This window comes from Argiope bruennichi, chromosome 6 (genome assembly GCF_947563725.1).
Source record: "Argiope bruennichi chromosome 6, qqArgBrue1.1, whole genome shotgun sequence".
In the NCBI taxonomy this organism is placed as follows: domain Eukaryota; kingdom Metazoa; phylum Arthropoda; class Arachnida; order Araneae; family Araneidae; genus Argiope; species Argiope bruennichi.
The window spans coordinates 72,555,857-72,579,210 of record NC_079156.1 but is presented as its reverse complement, the minus strand read 5'-3'; the positions used below and the strand labels follow the sequence as shown (position 1 = coordinate 72,579,210).

Sequence of the window (23,354 nt, the reverse complement as noted above, 5' to 3'; positions counted from 1 at the left end):
CATGGTTTTTGTTTATTTTGAGTCAGTCTCTATTTGTATAATATGATGTCTAGTTCTGTTGCTTTCGTCTTCGTGCGCTTTGTTCCTGTGTAAATGTGCTACCTGCTTTTGAAATAAAATGTGGAAAATACAATCGTTGCCTCTAATTCCTTTCTGACAGGTAAGAGCTTTTTGAATGATCTACTTGCTAATTGAAATATGAATACGAATTTGAAATGAAGCTTAATCAACTCTACAATTGTTACACCTAATCAACTAACACTTCCAGAGACTCCGTCAATACCGGATCCTGCTCGTCTGCTTACATTTCCTAATCTTCCTGGTTCACTCGATAATTCAAGTGCTCAGGACAACCAAATTTACCAGTTACTCTAGCTCCTCCTCCCAGACCTAATGATCCCAGAATCCATCAGTTGCTCTAACCTAATGGTCCACCGATTCCACCAAATACTGGTCTCCCATCTCCACCAACAGTAGCTGATTGATGAAAAAATTAGAATTAAAGACTTCTCCGTAGTTCACCATATTAGAATAAAAATATAAACTTTGAGTAAAGCTTGTAATGACATAGCATTGAATAATTATAAGAACCACATTAAATCGTGTTCTTCTTTGAAATAAGAAAAAACTAATTTTAATAATTTTAGAGTGCTTTTCATTTTACTAGTAGCCAGATTATAATTTCAAAATTCATTATAATGTGGATCATTTGGTGAAAATAATAATTATTTTACCCGTTGATGGCGATTTTTTAAGGAATAAGTGCAGGCAAAGTACGTGAGACAATAGATTGTTCAAGGATCTTGGATTAGCGGAAAATGCAGATGAAGAAACATTAACTATATTTTTATTAAAGTTTTTTGAATATATTTAATAAATATTTAGAAAAAGATGTTCACATTATACGTTTTATTTCGTGCTTTTACATAGAAATACGTGTCATAATTTGTGATTTTTTTTTCCATCTAGTTTCCTGTTTCACTGTATAGCGAGGAATTAACAACATTACAAATGTTTGTAAGCGAGGAAACATGTGCTTAGGTAGCCAAAAAAAATTCTCACAACAATTTCCTTTTATTAATATATTTCACGAATATTTTTGATCACCATTTTTTTTTCTAAATATCTGTTGAAAATGTCTTGGTTAGTTAATAATAGTTTAATAGTTAATAGACATTGGTATACAATAAACCCTTCATCTATCTAATATAAATGCTATATTAAACGCACAGCATTTAAATTGCTTACAGATTTCATTTGCAGAAAATCCTCGACGCTCTTTGACTGTAATTATTTTGAATTTTGTCTTTAAGATTTATTTAAAATTTTACTTTCTGTAAATGAAAATCACTTTACAGAAATTTTCCAATTACAAAAATTGAGAACAAATTATATTAATTGGAGTGTTATAGAATTTAGTAGCCAACATATAGTGTTAATAGTTAGGGAGTTGAAAGTACAAGACGGAAGCTTTATTAAGGCGACGTAAAGTTAAAATAGTTAGTGACTAACGACAGAAAAATGTATTATTTAAGCAGTATGATTAAAATCAATTACTATACTTTTGTGAAAATTCATTTCAAATTCGAAGAAACAAACTCGTTATGTTCTTTTTTACAACTGTTTAAATAATATGCATGCATCGATGTTCAGATTTTAGATCGGCATTTAAAAACTGTACAATGAATCTAGCTCATAAAAATGAAGTGCAAATAGACAGCTGAATACCAGCCATTTTTATACTTATACTTTTATCAAAGGCATAATTTTATAGAACCTCTTATCTCTATTAAGAAGCACAATAAAAAAAATTTCTACACAGCTCTTAGGAGACAGTAGGAGCTTTCTTTCGTCTTCAATTTTAAACACAAATGCAGCTTCTCATGTGAGCTAAAAAAATACGAGTTCTCATTATAAAGGTGTTTTAATTAATTAAACAAAACCTCAAAATTGCTTTCACACAATCAGTATTATAGAGCTCCTTTAAAGTAACGTTTCAGCATTTATTTTCGATGGGATTACGTCTACGAAAGCATTTTTTGTTTACATCCTTTATGCTCATTTGTCAATAGAAAACCGAATACTTTTCTCTGATAAGAATGCAAGTCTTGGACGTCACAGTTCCTGAAAAGTATGACACAGAAAGTAAAGTATTTTTTTATAATTATTAATTACTTTTTGTAATTATCTAAAGTATTTTACTTTTTAATGTAAATAAATATATATGTGTATGAACGCTTGATTATTCTGTATATGTCTTAAATGTACACTCATTGAACAATTATTACATGAAGGATTCTAAGTGATAAACATAATGTTTTAATTGTATTCACAAGAAGCAAATCTTGCAAGATTGAAGTCAATTGAGTGTGCGTGGGTGTACTTGTGTAAATTGAAGAGATCGGCATTGTTTTGCATCTTCTATTTACTGTATTTTCACAAGAATTCCTTCAAAATAGACAGCCAATTAATTAATACTTAGGAAAATTTATTATTTCCAATTGTAGATAATCTATTAATTAATTGGTTAATATCTAATGATATATCTATTGTTTTGAATTGAACATATGTATATTAATCAATTTGAGGCGATGCCTTCGTTTATATTAATTAATTTGAGTATATTTATTATTTCATATTAATTAATTTGAGTAGATTTATTTTTTATATTAATGAATTTGAGTAGATTTATTATTTTATATTAATTAATTCGAATAGATTTATTCACTTTATTAATTAATTTGAGATGATGAGGTAATATATATTAAGTAATTTAATTTAACCTTTTCTAGAGCCATGGGAACTACACTTCCCCCCAAATTCATTAATCTTTGTATGAAATTATGTAGGTTGGCATAAGTTCTGACAAATTTTTCGATAAGACAGAAACTTAGTGTTTCAGTTTCTTATCTCAAACAAAATGGTGTGTCTTAGTTTATCATTTAACTATTAATTAAAGAAATAAATTAATTAACCAAATAAAGTACAGAATCAAGCAATGGAGGAAATTTTTTTAAATGCCTCCATTTTAAAATAAAAGTTTGAAACAATATAAGTTAAATATTTACCAAAATCGGAAGGTTGAAAATATTTTTCTGGGGAAGGAAATGAACTTTTTAATAATGATTACTCCGGGCGAATCAACTGATACTCAAAGGCAGCTAATAACGTACAAAATTGTGGCAGATCTTAGTTCAGAAACATGTTAGCTGAATCAGAACATGAGGATGGAAAGAATTACAGAATTTTTTTTTTATCCTACCGGATATATTTCCTAATATATTTGACATCTTGGTGAACTTTGCAGATTTCACAAAAGAAATAATGAAATGAAGAAGAAACATGGAACAGAAATAATAATTCAAGCATATAACAAAAAGCAATGAAATGTTTGTACAAAAAATGAACACTATTTCAGTTTCATTGCAATATTGAAAATTATTTTTATAAATCATAGATAATAATGTTTTTGAAATTTCATTTAAATAAGAAGGAATATGAAGTGATAATTAAAATAATAAATTGTAAAAAAATATATTTTTTTTAATTTTAAAGCATTTTTAATTTATTTTTCGCTATGATGTTCTTAGAAGTTACTGACTAAACATGCCTAGCTTTTGCCTAATTTTTAATTAATTAAAAAAATTAAAAAAGACTCTAAGATGTTTATTTCTCACCCCTGAAAGTATACCTGAGTCAAAATTCGGGCTTCAAAATCAAACGGTTTCTCCTGTACACCGTCAATAGACAAGCAGATAGATAGACAACAAACAGAGAAATATAATATACATTTACTTTTATTAGTAGTAGGGATGTCTTATAAGCAACTCTTAGAGCTAAGAAAAAATACATGATAATTATCAGTGGTGTCCTAAATAAAGAAACAATAATTGAATATTATTCATCTTCAAAATTCAAGCTATCAAAATTCTATTATCTTGATATATTGAAATCATTTCGTTTTAAGAGCCCAGAAGGTGCTACATACCAAAGAGATTCATTGTTGCTTTCTTGGGATTTTTTGGTCTTGTCAATGTCTACGCCTTACGGGCGAACCTAAGTGTGGCTATGGTTGCCATGGTGAATAACACAGAAGGAAACACCAAAGTATTTAACAGCTCCAGAGATGAATGCCCGGATCTTATGGGAAGCAGTAACGATTCAATGATGGATCAGAGCAATTCCTTGGTAAGTATGGTTTCAACAAATACATTTCATCATTTGAATGTTTCATTGTTTAAGATCGGTATGCATTTAATATTGTGAATTGAAAGTCATTTAAAACCTGAGAATATTTTATACTAAATTAATAAAGAAACTTTATTTATGTAAAAATTTAGAATATGCAGATGCAGTTGGTCTTGAGTGTATTCCATATTAACCCTATGAACCCTGATCACCCGATATGGCTCCGTTCGACAGGGGCCAGGCTCATGCGCTTTGAGTCGGATAAATGAGTTTAACGAAGAGAAAGGTGTACCTCGTTGAGAAATACATTTCACCCCTTAAACTCCTTTAAACACCCCAAAGTGATTGAATCAGGCCCTGTCTAATGGTACCATATCGGGCGGTCAGTGCTCATAAGATCAAAGCCAATTCCTAAATCAACCTCTCTTCTCTATTTTTTGGGGATTGTGATGGTTTTATAGTAAAGTTTCGGTTTAATGGATAAGAAGATTGCGAATTCTAGTCTTAATTCTACATCTGCCAAGAATGTTGATCTTGTATACCTTAAATTAAACATTACAAGTTAAAAGACATATTTTGGCTTTGCGGGGTAGATCGAAATTTAAAGTATTGGTGCATTGCATGTGTTTTTCTCATCATCAAATCACAAGTGAAAAACACGAGATTCATTCTAAACAAGCTCTTGTATCATTTAAACGGGGTGAGATACTGAAGTAACATTAACTATTCAGCATATTCACTAATCGACCTAACTATATATATAATTACAGGGTATTTATAATGCTTTTCAGGATGGGTTCATTTCAATCAAAAATTAGCATAAAAAATCTCTCCATTATGTGCACGCTGGAAAGATTCATACCAACGATCTGATCCTCTGCCAGGATCAATTACCAAGCTTGGATCCTGTCACAATTATTAAAAAGAATAGCAAAATCTAAACCCTTTCCAGAATTACCATGATCATCTATGCCGCCAGTATCAATTATCCACCTACACTTTTGGATCACATTTGAAATCCCTCTGACAAAGGAATCAACTTTCACTTTCCACTTGTGGGAGACCAATAAATAAATATCTTTGAAAATTAATTAAATTTATTCTCCTCCCCAAATGACTCTATGCTTTCTTACTTTGGAGAATTTTATTAAGTAGAATGTCTTCTAGGACGTCGGCGATATGAATAGTGAAATAGGATTTAATATAAGTACTTTGATATATGAAGCATGACGGGAAAATGTGTATAACAAGGAAGGTAATGGCATCTTTGGTGTATAATTCAACTATATAAATAAGAATTTTCCCCAATTCATCTACTGTCAGTTGAGAAAGACCATCAAAAGATGAAGTAGTATGAAGAAAACAGTAAATGAGAGATCTGTGCTCTTTTTACACATTCATTCTGACTTCATTTATAAAAATGTATTCCATGTATTTTTATCTTATTATTTCATTTCTTTCCCGTGCAATTATTTGCAAGTATTGGTATATCTATGTCAAGTGATAATTTGTAGTTCAGAACTATGAGGAAATAAAAACGTACATTTAAGATTTTCGTCAACTGAAAAATCAATACTTTAAAGAAATTTTTTCTCTAAATATTGAAAATTGAATAGCTAAATTTAAAATTTACAAACCTTCGCGTCCAAACGAATATGAAATGCAACCTTTTCTTCTAAACAACATACTTTGAATACTTTCTTCAGTGCTAAAAGATATAAAAAGTATGTAAGAAGAATTGAAAGCTTGAGTAGATTAATTCATGAATTTTGCTAAATTCAGCTTGATATCAAATCTTTTTAAATGTTGATAGTGAAATTTGGCAAATGCTATTATCTAGTGCAGGAAAGTCAGTATAAAATTTTTAATTTAATTTGATATACTATCTAAAATAATCTTTTAAAATTCTATGGAGTCACCAAATAAAATAGGTAAAAACCAAAAATATTCAATTGCGTGTTTTTACCAATCATTAAGGCAGTTGTAGGATTTTCACACCAGCTATCGTTTTATAATCTATGCACTTTTTAATCTGCAGAAAGCTAATTCAATTAATTCATGCGTTTCAATCGGAATTTTGTCGGATTGATACACTGTGACTTAAAAAATGCTTTCACATCATAACATGAAATTTGCGATAGCAAATTTAATTTTTTAAAAAATTTTTATCCTTTTTTTTTCTTTGATAGGGAGAGAAATATAATTGGGATGCGAAGACACAAGGAATGATCATGAGTTCCTTCTTCTATGCTTACTTCATTACTGTGCTCACAGGCGGCTACTTCGCTAAAAGATTTGGTGCCAAGCTTATGTTTGGCAGCGGCATAGGCGTCACGTCCATTTTGACGCTATTGACACCGGTAGCTGTAAGATGGGGAATTATTCCTTTCATCATTGTTAGAGCTCTTGAAGGGGTAGGAGAGGTAAGTTAGAATGAATCTAAGGAACGTTTGAAAAAAAAAATGAATCTTACTTTCCAAAATTGCAATAACAGAGATTTTGATATATTTTTAGATTGATAGTTTATTTTTGTATATCTAGCTGTATTCTTCCAAAATAGTCGAAGTTTTTCTGAATGATAACTGTAGTAATTCAATGTATTCGCAACTTAATAAAGCATTAACTTTAATATGATTATTCAGCCTGGGAGTGGCGTTTTTTCTTTATCCGGTTAGTAGCGTGGGCCGTTATATCAAAGTTTCGTTTGCCAGTTAGACAAGTTAAGAATTACAATGTAAGTTACACCTGTTGAAGTTAAGCATCTCCTTTGGTGATTGAAATTCTAACCAAGGTTTAAAAAATAAGAAAAGTCTCAAAATAACTCACATTCAATTTTTTTAAAAAGAAGTTTAATCTTATTAAATAAAATTAACTTTTATCCGAAGACTTCAATAATTATTTTTTCCTTTAATGAAATTATAAATTTCATCTCTTCGTTCATTCGAATTAAGTTACATTGCCAGCGAAGAATATAATACGAGCCTCCCATAAAAAATAGGAATTTAATAAGACAAAAAGGAGAGTACTTTTTCTTATAATAATACGGCCCTTTACATGCGATTTATTTATAGTTAATTATAAACCGTTCTTTATCAATCACCAAAATTCACTGTACTATATTGTGGGATTTTAACATTTTTACCATTACTGGAAATTGACCTTAGACGCATTTTGTGGAAGTGAACTATACCAGTTTCCTATTTGTACTGGATCTTGACAATCATAGAAAAATTCATAAATATCCAATGATGCTTTTTTAATCCTTTTTAGAGAAAAGAAAATCACAAAATCTAATCTGACAGTCATTTTAGATGTGAAAGAATTAGAAACTTGAAGTTAATAAAAAAATGTCACTAACAATGAGAGACTGACAGGCAGCATCAATAACAGCAAGTAAATAAATGTTTTATCTTACCTCACAGAACTTGAAAGGATCTGTGGGGTTAAACTAAAACATTTGGTCAAATACGCTTACTCACACTCTGAAAAATTACAAAATAAAATTGTTGTTTGAATAAATTCCCATTGAATTAGTTTTATATCAAATCGATATCAACAAATATGATGAGCATGTTCAATTTGACTGTGCTAATCCAAGTATTGTATCTGAGAATTGAGACACCATTGTAAATCTCAAAGCATCTTGAATGTCTATGTAGTCGATATGTATTGTTTCAATTAGATCGTCATGAATTATAATATAATAATGTATAGTTTTATACACGAGATCATTAAAAATATCTTTTATATTGATATCAATGATAGTATTGGCATTTTGCCTCTTTGAAGTTTGCTAATTACAATTACCGCAAGCTTAGTAATGTGTTCCCTTTTGTCACAGCTCTTTAAAATTAGTCTGATAATTTTATGCTATATGTGTGTGATGCATAAAAATCCATTGCATCCATTAATCATTTACTATTTTCTCTCTTTTCTGCAAAGCAACGACCTAGTCTTTAATACTTTTTTTAATTTTAAAATGTTTATGTATTGGACATAAGGTTGATTGAATCTTTAAGAATGTTTAATGCAATACTTAAATGTAACAAGAGCTAACAGACGCAGATGAGAGTGGTGATAATGACGATTCAGGGACTTCAGAAAGTTTTTTATTTAAGCTACAGCTTTATCTTTCATATCTTTTTTCTACGTCAGCAGCAAGAAATAAATGGCAATTCCATTTACGACTTCACTACTACATTGCTGTAAGGGGAAAAACATCCACTGCGGTATACAAGATCTTTTTAATAAAAACAAAATTGAAATAAGACTTATCTACAGATGTTTAACATTTATAGAATAAATAAAGTTGCTTCAAACACTCTGCTAATGCATTATGCACAATTTGCAAATTATAAACAATAATTCTTGGTGAAATTTGGGATTATTTTTATGAAAACCCTAATTTCTCCGCGAGTATACGTGCCATTCTCATAAAAAGGAGCACGTTTTGTTACAAATTCTTTCTTAATCATGTGCTATACTTTGGAAACTTTTGTTTCATTAGTTTTTGTGCAATTATCCAAAAGATTTTTTTTTCTTCAACTTAATTATGATCTCCTATAGGGTTTCGGGGGAAAAATTGCAGAAATGTATGATGTCTACTATGTTGTTTACACTCCTGAAGTTTCATGGTAATTCCATCTGTATTTTTCTAGATGTTTAACAAAACATCTAAAATAGTAAGTGATCGGTCATCATTGGCCAGGAAGTGTATAAATACTCATTTTGGATCTGAATAGAGCGACCTTATCATCACCTATTCCTTCGTGGATAAAATGATTATTTTGTTTCTATTGCAAATTTTCTATTATTTGGTTCCTATTGTAAATTATGCAACCCGTTTTTCAAAATTTTTAAATCATTTAGCATTTTGTTTTATAGTGTGTACATGCGTGAATCACTCCGAGTAACAAAAATAAACAGCTATGTTTTTGAAAAGAAAAACAGTAGATTCAGAATCTGTTTAGCATACTAAATGTTGAGTTTTTTCTAATTAAATACTTATCATATTATTGCTTGTGAAATTACTAAGATTTTGAAACTTTTTTTCTTTGCACACTAGAACTCTCAAAGTATGAAAAGACTTTCATTCCAACTTTTATTTTTCCTAGAACATGTCATCAAGAATATTTTTTTATTTATATTTCTGACATCCGAATTTTTCGTTTCAGGGTTTGACATACCCGGCAATCAATACCATGGTCAGTCAGTGGGCGCCAAAACTAGAACGAAGTAGAATCTCATCAGCAGTGTTCAGTGGAACTTCCATAGGGACTGTGGTTTCTTTGTCTGCATCTGGGCTACTGTGAAAATCCGAAGCACTTGGAGGATGGCCATCGGTCTTTTATGTGTTTGGTATGCTCCTTAAATAGTCTATTATATTTGAATTTTTAAAAAATATTAAAAATGTGTCATATTTAATAATTTTCTGGTCGTTACTTATCCCCTGACTTTGAGACTTTGTCAGATCTGGTTATGTCACTTATAATGTTTAAAACGATTCTTGTATTTGTTTCATTACGGAATGAATGTAAATTAAACCAGTTTATTTGGTATTTCTTTTAAAGTCATTACTGTGTGCGTCTGCCGATTTTTTTCATGCGTTCGGATAAAAATATATACGGATTTCAAGCATCTTTTTGCCAGATACCTCAGAGCTTCCATCGCTGCACTTCTTCGGAACTTGAGAATGGTTCCTTTTAAACAAAATTTTGAATAGAGGAAAAAATTTACAGGGAGATGATTTTGGGAATAAGCAGGTTGTGAAAATACCAGAGAGATTATATGACACCAGGAAGGGCATGTCAGCCAAAACCTTATCGTGATACATCTCTCACGGATATTTTCATGAATGAAGTTTTAATGCCTGTAAGCACATTCAGTCTACGAGTTTCAATTAGATGCAACAGGATATGACACCAGGAAGAGCATGCCAGCCAAAGCCTTATCGTGAGACATCTCTCACGGATATACTCATGAAAGAAGTTTTAATGTCTGTAAGCACATTCAATCTACGACTTTGAACTAGATGCAATCAGCCAAATAATAATCTTCAGTTATTCTGTGATTATTCGTATAATTTTATCGCATTTGAAAAATATTCTAAAATTCCAAAATATTTTGACTTAGCAACCAGTATGTTCACAAAATACAATTTGGATTCAATTTCGGTAATCAGTCAATGAATAGTGTGGAATCAGAATAAATTCAAAATGATGAAGCAGTTTGTTTAAAATTATTATGTCAGGATCAAAAGAACCTCTTAAACAAATGAAGTGCGAAGAAACGATGTATTTAGAACTTGTAGAATGCATTTTTGTTATATAAGTTGTATATACATCAACAGGATTAAATTAAAAATGCATACCATCGAGAATTTCATAGTATTATCTTATACCAATCTTCATGGTAATCGTTCTCATATCAAAATAGTGAGTAAAATTCTTCTTAGCCGGAATTTTAAGCACAGATTTTGTTGATTTTTTTATTTCTAATTAATATTTATATGTTTTTCACGATGAAATCATGCGAATACTTTAATGTCTATATTTTTAGGTGCTATTGGGTGTTTTTGGTATGTACTCTGGGTTATATTTATATACGAAACACCCGATGAGCATCCAATAATTTCTAAAGAGGAATTATTCCTTATTTATGAATCAGAGGAGAATCAACTATTGCAAAAGGTGAGATGTACAAACTTTACTTTAACTATACTTTTAATTAAAATTTTAAATAATTTCAGTAGCTATTCAAGTAGTTAAGCTGAAGCCCTCTAAATAAACATTTTTTTTATATGAATGTGAGGTAAAGTAGAATATAAAAATAATTTTCACAAAAAAAAATGTGAACAATTAGAAATAATATATGTTCCAGTAAGTGCAAGGACTTTTTTCATTTATTACGAATTAAACGAATTTAATAAGGAGAAAAGACGGAATTAAAATAAAGAAAAATTGCATTCTATTAATTCAGTGTTTCAATTACTTTATATAGTTGGAAAGATAGTGCTATCATAAAAATAAATATTGCATTATTATAAAACTTTATGTTACTTTAGTCTAAAAAGTCTAAGAATTTTCGGAAACTCTGTAGATAAATAGTAATTAAAATTAATTATAATTTTATACGGAAAAATATATTACAAAATTTCTCAAAATAAAGATTAAATGCAAAATTGAAATGTTATTCCAAAAATGGGTTAAACATATCTAAATAAAAAAAAAGTAACTTGTTTTTATTTTTTAAAATTCGTCGGAAAAGTGGCAAAATAAAACAAAATACTCCCTGATAGATAAAAATATTTAAAATTTAAATATGTAAAAATTACAAATCATTTATTTGAAAAAAAAAAAGAATAAATCTCAGGAAATATCACCAAATATTGTCTGTAATACGGAATTCTCTCAGATCTTACCAATGAAATGTTAGTAAGGAATATCGCTATTTTATTTTAACCATTTCTTTTTATAGAGAGAGAGTGATTCATTTTGTTTTCAAAACTAAATGTAACCTTCCATGAAATCTGTAAAGAAATATTTCTACTCGTAATTTTAATTCTTGCAGGATCTTGACATACCATGGAAAAAAATGTTCACTTCTGCACCATTGTATGGTGTCCTGTTTGCCAACATTGGATCATATTTCGGAGTAGCAGTCCTAATGACAGAACTACCCTCGTATCTCTCTGGAGTCTTGCACTACAGTGTAGAAGCGGTAATATTCCATTAAAAATTAGACTTTTATATTTTGACATTTACTTATTTTTACACAATTTTAAGTATAAAAAAATAATGAGTTACTATTCCTCATTTTTTTCCATTTATTTCATTAGCGTTATGTAGAAGTTATGAAAAGTTTCAGCAGAACGATAATAGATGGCAGCACAATAGATGTCAGGAATAGACAAATGTGATAAGATAAAATGACAAATCCAAAATTCTAGAGATATTACAGTGCAGGATTTGTGATATCATTACGCTTAATACCTTGCTTTGATCATCTGATTATGAAATCCATCAAATTTTATTTCCACCAAAAAAAGATAGTTATATCATTTTGTACAATATATTACAAACAAAGGAATCATTAATAAAGAGCAGTTATTTTTAAGGATTTACAAAAGTAATCGAACAGCCTTTTGATGCATCTTCGAAATAACAGACTAACACAAGTATCTGATTCACATGAAATTTCTTATAATAATTTCCTGCTTTAAAGTAGCAATGATCGTCGCATACCGTTTCACCACATTTTTTTGGCATTCCGAAAACTGAATGAATTCCGTTGAGCCTAAGCCTAATTCCTGCAAATTCAGTTCAGTATTATCCGTTCAAATCTTAATGGAGGACTTTCTGCTTTCCTTATTCACACGAAAATATTATTAACAAAATTAATTAAAGATATTTTTACGATATCGTATTGAACTTCATTATGATATAATAAAGTTACAACAACAATATTGAATATCTAGGGCCATTGTGCCATTGTTAGGAAATTTCGGCAGTATGGTTCTAAATTCCAAATTCTTTTGTCTCCCGTACTTTATTCTAAAATGATGCAATGCATTTTGAACCTGCTATTGTACGTCATTAGTTTGAGTAAATCACTTCACTTGACATTAAACATATAACTATTTAATCGGTATCGTATCTGAGATTTATTTAACCCGGTAACCGTAGCTAATATGAAAATATAAGAATCAAGACATGATATAAATGCTTGTCATTATATTTGAAATATGGTTCGGTGCCTGGTCTCGTGTCCTGTAATGGCCGTCTATATATTTATAAGTTTTTCCATCATATCTGTAAATAGTTCATCATGTGTTTAATTTTATTTCCTCTTAATAAATTGTGTTTAAATTAAACCGTTCCTTTTGTCGGACCCAATCTTTGGAGTCTTTTTGTTTGTCATCATTTCCACTGCAGTACTCTAATATCAAACGGCTGAATCCTCAGCCGCTATATACGATATCACGTTAACCAGAAGCCTTTTGTGCGCCAATGAGATCTTGATTGTTGATCATGTGGAGTCACTATGACTCCACGTTTACACTGCAAGGTGAAATTTGAACAAATGCAAATGAATTTGATTGAAATATGAGTTTATTGAGTTTAGTTTAAAAAAACTTCATTTATAATTTCTTTTAAAATATACTTCAACTATTTTGTTTCTTTTAATACTGTATGATGATTCCCACATAAAAACATGATATAATGTTCCGAAAGAATGCAATATCTAAGTTTTATTAAAAACTTCTTTATTTAATAAAATATTGATTATATATTATTTATTGGTGCATGTTTTATTTTTTACATATTTACTGCCATTTTACATATTTATTGCCATTACATATTTACTTTCATTTTACATATTTATTGTTATTTATTGCCACATATGTTAATTCAGATATGATGCTTACATCCTAGAATAGCAAAACGCTATCACTTGATGCTGCTTTCAACACCATTTCATAAAGAATTACCTCAGACATTTCCAGTTTTCTCTCATGCAATTATCTTAATTCTTAGGCACTCATTTGCTTCTATGAAATCGTGAGATAATTCAAGAAGTTCATCGGAAAACATAGATAACCGGCCAATTCTGCATTCATTGTGAACACCTGTATATTTCTCAGAAAATTCACGAAAGATTTTTTTTTCATTTTGTTGACTCCTATTTTTCCTATGAACACAATTAGACTCTTTCTAACTATCCTATTTTATCCTATATTGGTTCTTTCTTTAAAGGGATGAAACGCGCTTCACATTTGACGGATAAAATACTTTACAAAGATAATTTATTTTATTTAGTTTTAGATCTTGAATGAAAATCAACAGCGAATGCGTAGCTAACAGACTGAAGTCAAAGCAGTGTTGCTAATGAAAACTACAAAATGAAATCTTATCTTTATTATTATTATATTATGCTGACGCTTGTTAATGTTTTCAGCAAATTGTTTGACCATATATCTTTTTGTTTGTATCTCCTTGACAGAGTGGTCTATTAACTGGTTTGCCAAACATCTTGGAGGCATTGGGCGGAATGATGTCATCTTATGTTGCGGACAAACTCATAAGCTCCAAGACGCTGAGTGTCACGACAGTTCGCAAAATATTTCAATCAATAGGTTTGTTTCAATCAAAACTACTTTTCATCAATTATTCTAAAACTGTTTTTACTAAACAGGTATGAAAATAATAATTTTTATTTTATGCAATGTAGCAGATTAAACTAAAAATGCTTCGACCTTCTTAAATGACACCGTCGGAATTTTTGCCAACATTATTCAGAATAAATTGAAAACTAAGTTTTTGGATAGGAAAAGTACGAATGATTTTTTTAATAAAAGCTACATCTATGTACCTTGGCGTAGCTTGATCAGTATTGGCTTTTGCTTCATAACAAACAAGAAAACTAACTTTAAAATATCAACACAATATCTGTTAATAGAAACATTTCGAAATCCATGACATGAAACATTTTTGAAAATGTTTTTCGATCTATGCGTGTCTGATTTATATAAATTGATAATTTTTATTAAAAAATTTATTTATAATATAGTCAATTTCTATTTACAGCCATGGTGGGATCAGGTATTTGTGTTCTTGCTATCACTGTTTCAGGGTGTCAGGCGTCGGTGATCATAATCCTCTACTCATTATTATTGTACGTGAATGGCTTTAAGTGTTCTGGATATAATGTCACTCACGTTGATATGTATCCACCATTGGCAGGTAAGAATAACATTCAACAATTTTATATGAAATAAAGTAATGCTCAGCGGTAATGGGGTCAATTCACGGTCATGTGTCAAGTACCAAACAAACCGCTTCTGTTCAATTTTCAACCGTTCTGCGCATGTCGGGAAGTCTGCCGATAACGTTGATGAAAACATTGTTTAGTAAATGTTAAGCTAGCCGATCAATTATTAAAGACTTCTGATTTTTTTAAAAAAGATATTATTTTGAATTATTTCCTCCAAATATTCGTAATTATATAATGTTAGCTCTTATATTAATATTTTAATTAGTATTTTCAATGGAATTGTTTTTGAATAATTAATTAATATTGCTTTTTAATTCGTTTGGTACTGCTTTATTCTTTCCTTTTTCATATCCCTTTTTTTTCCTTTTTCATCCAAAGGATACATTTTGACAAATGACTATGGCAGTGTTTTTGAATAAATACATATGTTCTTTTTATACATATTATTTAAATATTATTGAATGTTGTGAATATAATTCTTTTTAAAAATAATTATTACTCTTAGATAATATTTTAAAGCTTACTAATAAAATTATTACATTTTTTTTCTTATGTAATGATTTTTATTAATATTGAGACTTCGATGTTTTCAGTTTGCTCAGAGGAAAGAACCTGAAACTCAAATTAGTATATATTAAATAAATTATTTTTACAATTTCAAAATATGAAATATAAAAGGTATAGATACCTTTTTTTTAATCAGTTATTTCATTTTAATTTGTAGAAATCATTAAAAGAAAACAAACAAAATCATATTTTCATAATTTTTATTTACACATTACAAAAAAATATATAGATAAAATATATATGATAATTATTTGAAAAAATATGATCAAATGGATGTATTAATGTACTCACTAATTCAAAAAACTATTTACTATTTATCAACATTTATTTTTCTAGACACTTAGAAAGAATATAAACACAAAGAATGTCAATGTAAATAATGAAATATATTTTATTCAACAGAAACATCCTAGATACTAAACAACAGTTTTTTTTATCACATAATGTTGAACAATACATTTTTAAAGCAGAACATTTAAGAGATTTTTTTAAATGCTAAAGTTACATCGATAAAAATTACATAGAATGAATATCATAAAATTAAACAAAAACATACAATACTGTAAATTTAATAAACAAGAATAAGGTCATATATATATATATATATATATATATATATATATATATATATATATATATATATATATATATATATATATATATATATATATATATATATATATATATATATATATATATATAACCAATCTTAAGTAAGAAAAAGTTTGAAAACGAAACAAAACCGTTTCGAAATCGCAACTAAAATTTATAACCTATTTAAACTAAAACCAAAAAAGAACTTCATAGTATTTAGAACAAAATTCCTCCTTAAAATTTTAATTAAAAATGAATTTCCTAGAAATTACTGTAATGTCAATTTTTTAATTAAACAAGGTATGGTTTGGGATTAATCCTTTGGCTTAAATAAAAATACAACTTTCCTTGCATATTGGATCACTCAATAGATGGCGCTGGGTACCTACATCTGTTTACATAATTTACCGTTAGTTTTTAAAAAACAGGGAATCACAATCGATAGTTTAAAGTTTCCTTGACTGTTGATGGTATGTACTGGCCTTTTCGTTTTTAATTTTTAGTTTTAGTGCTATTTTTTGTTTTTATTGTTATTTTTATTATTGTATTTTTACTTTGTTGTGGTTAATTTCTTCTAATTTGTTGTTTTGTTTTCCTTTCTGTTAAAATGGTATATCTCTTGAGCATAATTTCAGGGGATTTTCGGGTCACAAGGAATAGTTATTAGACAATGTCTGTATTTCCTCACAGAAAAAATCCCTTTCTTTTAATCCCTGCCTGAGGGTGACCCTTGAAAAAGTCTTCAGGCCGGATTCTTTTTTTTTATATATATTTTTTATAATTTTTTTGGTTTAATTTTTATTTGATTTTTTATTTTTCCTATTAACTTGATTCTAATACTTTTGTGTATATATATATATATATATATATATATATATATATATATATATATATATATATATATATATATATATATATATATATATATATATATATATATATATATATATATATATATATATATATATATATATATATATATATATATAAGAGGAGTTGGAAGAAACAATTTTATGCTTTTACAGAATATTATAATTCAAAATTGATATGTTAAAGAAATAGAAAAAAAAAAGAATGAAACATGCATGTAGCAATAAAGTTGGGAATACAAATTATATAATAAATGCTGATATGGAAATTGAATTTCAATGAAAAGACCTGTATTTATTAAAACAGAAATCACTGAGGTACACAATGGTATAACATGATATTATGATAACAGTCAATTTCATTATAATAAATAGTTTGTAATAGTTTAAATACAATAAACTATTGACATTTCCTTTTTAATGATAGAAAAGTTGTTTGATATAAATTCACTTTGAATCCATCACAAATCTGCAAATGTAATTACAAAACTAGTAATAATGCTTTCTGGAGCCATCCATTTTGCTCTTTTGTTATTAGACTTCATTACCCAGCAATAACTGAATAACATGAATTACTAAAATATAAAAAAACTTTAAGTTTCAAAATTCTTTGACGTTAATTAATGGTTTTTGAAAGTTACACAACATGCAAGTAATAAAAAATTCAGAAGTGACGTTGTGTAAACATGTGTAATGGGAAAGCCCCTGCAAAGTATTTGTATATTTTAATTTTTGAAATAGCTCTTTCTACTATAACCCTTACATTATATATCTTGCAGTTATCGATTCTTTCAGTAATATTAAACTGAATGCACTCCTTTAAAAATTTAGGACATTTCATTTTATATCCTATTTTTTTTTTGTAGTTCTTGTTCAATTTGGAAGAATTTATCTGCCATTACAACATCATTCGGTTCTAATACATCCATTAGAGAGAAGTTCTTGTTGCTCATTTTGCAAACTGCTGATCCTGTCGACTATTTCAGGAAAAGCTCTAGTCTGGGAAAAAGCAGAGTACATTCTTCTGAAATCAGAATTCATATAATTTTGCTTAATAATCTATTCCCTTGCATTTATATACTTAATTAAATGACATGTGTTTTCAAAACTTATATATATATATATATATATATATATATATATATATATATATATATATATATATATATATATATATATATATATAGCATTTAATTTATCAAATTAAGAGCACTTTTAATAAAATACATCAATTATATATATATATATTATAACAGTCAATAAGAAAATTGGATTTTCAGAAGTTAGTAAAGGATTCACTTATTAAATAAATCTTTTAGAAATTTATTCACTTCCACCTAAGTTTAGCATTATAGCAGTTGTTATTTTTGCAACAGGAGTTTGTTTACTTACATTAATTAAATTTAGATACGATTTTATAGAAAAATGCAATGCAATATTCATGTAAACAATTTAAAACCTTCTACGCATATTCAAAATTATCAGAAATTTTATCAAATGTGAATAAAGTAAATTAGAAATGCACTCACGATTTTGTTTGATTGTTTTTGACGACAAAGCGCTTAACGATTTCTTTTTCTTCGAAGAAATTTACTAAAACATTACTAGAAGAGCTATATTTAATAAATGGACACACACTGAATGAATTCTTCAAAATGATCGGAGCATATCACCGACTTTGAAGGCTTGAAAAAGTCTGTACCAAAGCTAACAACCCAAGTCAGGATTGTTGAAAGGAAAATAAGAAAACCTTTTAACACGGCAGTCACTCTTGTGTTTCGCATTAAAGAATCCATCAGCACACCAGTATTTCCTCTTTTAACACATAATAAGAGGAAAGAAAATGACTCAAAATTATAACTTCAAATATAAACAAAACATCCGCTTCATACTTGGCGGAGAACGTTAATGGCAGACTAGTCGACGAAAGCGGTGCGGATGAAACTTAAATGCCATGCGCAGAAGTTCATGACATGTGACTTTTACGTCACATGAATTGACCCCATTAGATATTATTTAAAATTTATAGGATTATTTATACTTTGGCTTATATATATATATATATATATATATATATATATATATATATATATATATATATATATATATATATATATATATATATATATATATATATATATATATATATATATATATATATATATATATATATATATATATATATATATATATATATATATATATTTCCATTTTATACTTAATTAACATATTATCTTAAAATGACATTTATGTTTTGTAATATAATAAAGAGAAATAGGCATGCATTTTCAACCTACTCTCGCTGTACAATTGTAACAAGATTCAATACAAGTAAGATTAAACATAACATAAGATTACAAAACCCACATTCATTGCTTATGTATGTCTAAAAACCACCAAAACTGAAGATTTGAAATATAGGCAATTATTTATAGTAATTTGACTTTCAAAACTGAAGTACCCGAAACGGTCCTTTCAGCAAAATACGGCAATCGACCGAAATTCCTGAATATCCTTGCGAACAAGGAAAATTCTATTCCTTCTTTATTGTGATTGAGTGAATAACTAAGGTATGTGCTTTATTCGGTAGAATAAATCACTCTGAAAGAATAAAACAACAACTGAATAATTTCATTTTGCAAATCCTTCTAATATCCATCGGTTAAACTAAGTGTTTACACTTAAATCTTTGCATATCAAGTATCTGAAAGTTCGAACTTTTAAAGGGAATATTGAATTTCTTTACGAAAAAGCTACTCTGAAAATTTAATATATTGAGATCCTTATGCTTTGAAGCTGTTAGTTATCAATGGTTTTATCTTCATGCAAGACATAGTACGAAGTGAAATAACAAATTTATATCATTCTAATATCACTAATATTCGACATAAGCATTTTTAAATGTTATCCACTTATTTAATTGTATAATTTAGTATGGGTTCTAATTTGCTGTATTTGTTTTTCTAATTGATTTAATGTTTTTTAAATAGGAGTCTTATACGGATTGACCAACAGCATATCCTCGCTTACTGGAATTATTGTGCCTAATATGACTGGAGCATTCACAGTCACTGGGGTAAGTGCATTTGCATTAACGAGATGATATCAACAGGTTTCGAAACTAGTTCTATAAATCGGGAACACTCAACAAAGCAGAGAAAGAGCAGAAGAACAACGATGAGAATAATCCAACTTGAACGTGACGATTCAACTAGAGTAGCAGAAAGTACATATCAAACTTCGAAGACCTCCAACAGTTGTTACTCAAGTTATGAAACCCCATGTACAACTTTGGCCCTCATGAGCGAGCAGAAAAGCAGATACTATTTTAACGTATTATGCACATTAGATTGAACCACACCCATTTGTTGATAGGTGAATAACCGTCACTGCGTTCGCAATGTTATTGTCAAATGTCTGTCGAACATATATTGCTAAATTGCCCATATTTATAACCCGGCGTTGCAATTTTATCAAACGTTAGCACTCCATTATCTTTCTTGCTTGATAAGAAACCTCATGTCCAACTCCTTGCATTTTTAAAGTTCTTAAAGTTTTAGTTATTTATTTAAATTTTGATTCCAGTTTAGCTTATTCTCACATCCCTTTTGATGAATGTGTGAAAATGATATAATTTTACCTATTGGTGGCGCAGCATGGTCAACATGATGTCTGTAACGCCAGAAAAAAACCCAGTTCAAAAGTTATACGACGGATAAGAAGGCTATAGTGCAAGGCGATGACTTTTATAGTGACAGTGTCCACTAATAAATAAACTTCTTGACAATATAGATAGTTTCGAAATTTCTTAATGTCTTTTTGTATTTGTGTACCAATTAATACTATAGTGTAGCAATTATTTCTAGCAAGTTCTTAAAACATTGCCATTCTAAGGATTTCTTTCTTTTATAGAACACCAGAAGCAATTGGAATAAAGTTTTTTATGTCACTGCAGGAGTTTATTTTATTTCAGCAATACTCTATGACATCTTTGCGTCGGCTGAACTGCAACCGTGGGGATCTGAGAAAAAAGAAAAGAAACAAAGCAACACTTCGGAAACAAAAAGTTAGCGTTTTGGTGAAATGTGTTAGTTTTTCGGTGAAAAACGGGTTGAAAAGTTAGAGAATGTTTGAAAATTTATATGAGATAAGAAGCGATGACGGCATTTTATACTTAAAAGGAAAATTATACTAAATGATGAATTTTATTAAGAGGAAAAGTTAACAATGAAAATACAGATAAAACTAAAAAAACTTTAAATTAGAAAGAAAATGTTAAAATTTTTTTTTTATGGAAAATGAGAATCTTTTATACATAATTTTTTTGTCAATGGTTTGTAAGTATCTTATACAAAACACTTCAGCACGGCCTTTAATGTACACATAAAAAACAAAATCATTCTATAACGAATCCTTATTTTATGTCAAATTTTCTATATCATTTTCTTTTTCTTTCTTAATACATGCTGATTTATAAGGTAGAAAATTCTGTATTTATTTTTATTATAAGACGCATAAACTTTGTAGATAAAGAATGAATTCTTTTATAATGGATTTCTTATATATTGTTCTTTATAATGGATTTCTTATATATTGTTCTTTATAATGGATTTCTTATATATTGTTCTTTATAATGGATTTATAACCGATTCTTCATATTTTATTCTTTATAATGGATTTATAAAAAAATATTTATATTTTATTCTTTATAATGGATTTATAATGGGTTCTTATTATCCATTATAGACAATTTTTTTGTTGTTGAATTACATGTATTTGACATAAAATTTCTTTATGGCTTCTAATTTATGCATATGGTGTATCAGTTTCACATATAAAGAACAAAACCATTCTATAACGAATCCTTGATTTTCAATGCAACTTTATTTTCCTACTTTAATACATGTGACGTATTAACCAGAAAATTTTTCATACATTTTTTGTATCAGATGCATGGATTTTACTAATAAAGAATGAATTCCTTTATAATGGCTTCCTTATGTAATATTTTTATAATAGAATTTTTATATAGTATTTTTATATGGATTTATAATGAATTCTGGATAACAAATTGAATGTTCTCAACAATTGTTCTGTTTTATACAATAACTTTATAATTGCTGATACAAAGGATGAATAAAATGTAAATAGTATCTTTTACTTAAGCAAGAGACACTATATCCATTTTATGCATCATATGCATAGATTCTTTTTATTTATATTTTGTCGTTAGCTTTACAGAAAATGTTGTCAGTGCTAATTACTGGAATGGTAATTTTATGCTATGAAATTGGTGAAAAAATGCTTTTTAATCGCTTATTATGTCTGATGATTAACCTGCATAAAATGTCACATTTATTATAGAAAAAAAATGATTTTATTTTGGTGGGCACGAATTTATGCCTTTTCTTATATTTAATTACATATTTCTTTTTAAAAAAATGATTAATGTGATGGAATTTTCATACGAAAACTTATAAATAAAGTACTAAAACGCTAAACAAAAGTAATAAAGGCACACGAAGTTCAGTTATATAACATAACTAACTGTTTTTGAAGATATTGGTTTCGTTCAACAATATAAAATAAAAAGTCTAAACAACAAAAACAGTTAGCCATTTTGCATTACATGATTCCTATTCATAATTCAAAATGAAAAGTAAGTTATTCTAAAAAATTCTTAATTTTATTATTTTACCGGTAATATATTTGACACTTCGACATTTATTTCGAAACGTGATTTTCCCACAAAACCATTACACATCTAATTGCATTTTGAAAGAATGCAGCATATTTCATACCAATGGTCCGGCTAGCTTTGATATGTACATTATGTGGCCTCAGTATTTGTATTATAGTTATAATTTTCGATTATATAAATGTGCTGAATGTAATATTTGTTTCTGCGTCAGTTTTCTCAATGTTTGCTTTCAATAAAGGCATTCAAGGTGTTTACTTGCATGGTTTCAAGATGTTTATTTTTTTAATTTTTGAGTCAAATAATAAATTATGATAGTAAAGAACTATATTCGTTTTATTTTAATAAATGAAATAATCTAGAGAAAAAAAAGGATGTGATCTTCCCAAAACTTTCTGGCATACTCTCTAATAAACTTGGCATGCCAGAGGACACTTTATATGGAATTAGCGTATAATATTTAAAAAATATTAACTTTGGCTTAAATTTAGCATATCAACTGAAACTATCGTGCACTCTTGGCGAGTTTTTGAGCAATTTATCCTTATGAAAAAGTATCCAAAAATCGAATTTGTGTTTAAGGCATGCTTTTCTCAAACGATTGTAACAAAAATTTGACACGAAACTACTCTTGTAATCACAAAATAACATACCAAATTGAATTT

General features: G+C 28.4%; 1 pseudogene; it reads left to right on the top strand.

Annotated features, from left to right (window-relative positions):
• Nucleotides 1-1,866: 1,866 nt before the first annotated feature.
• Nucleotides 1,867-21,499, top strand: LOC129972230 (sialin-like; annotated as a pseudogene).
• The last annotated feature ends 1,855 nt before the right edge of the window (nucleotides 21,500-23,354 follow it).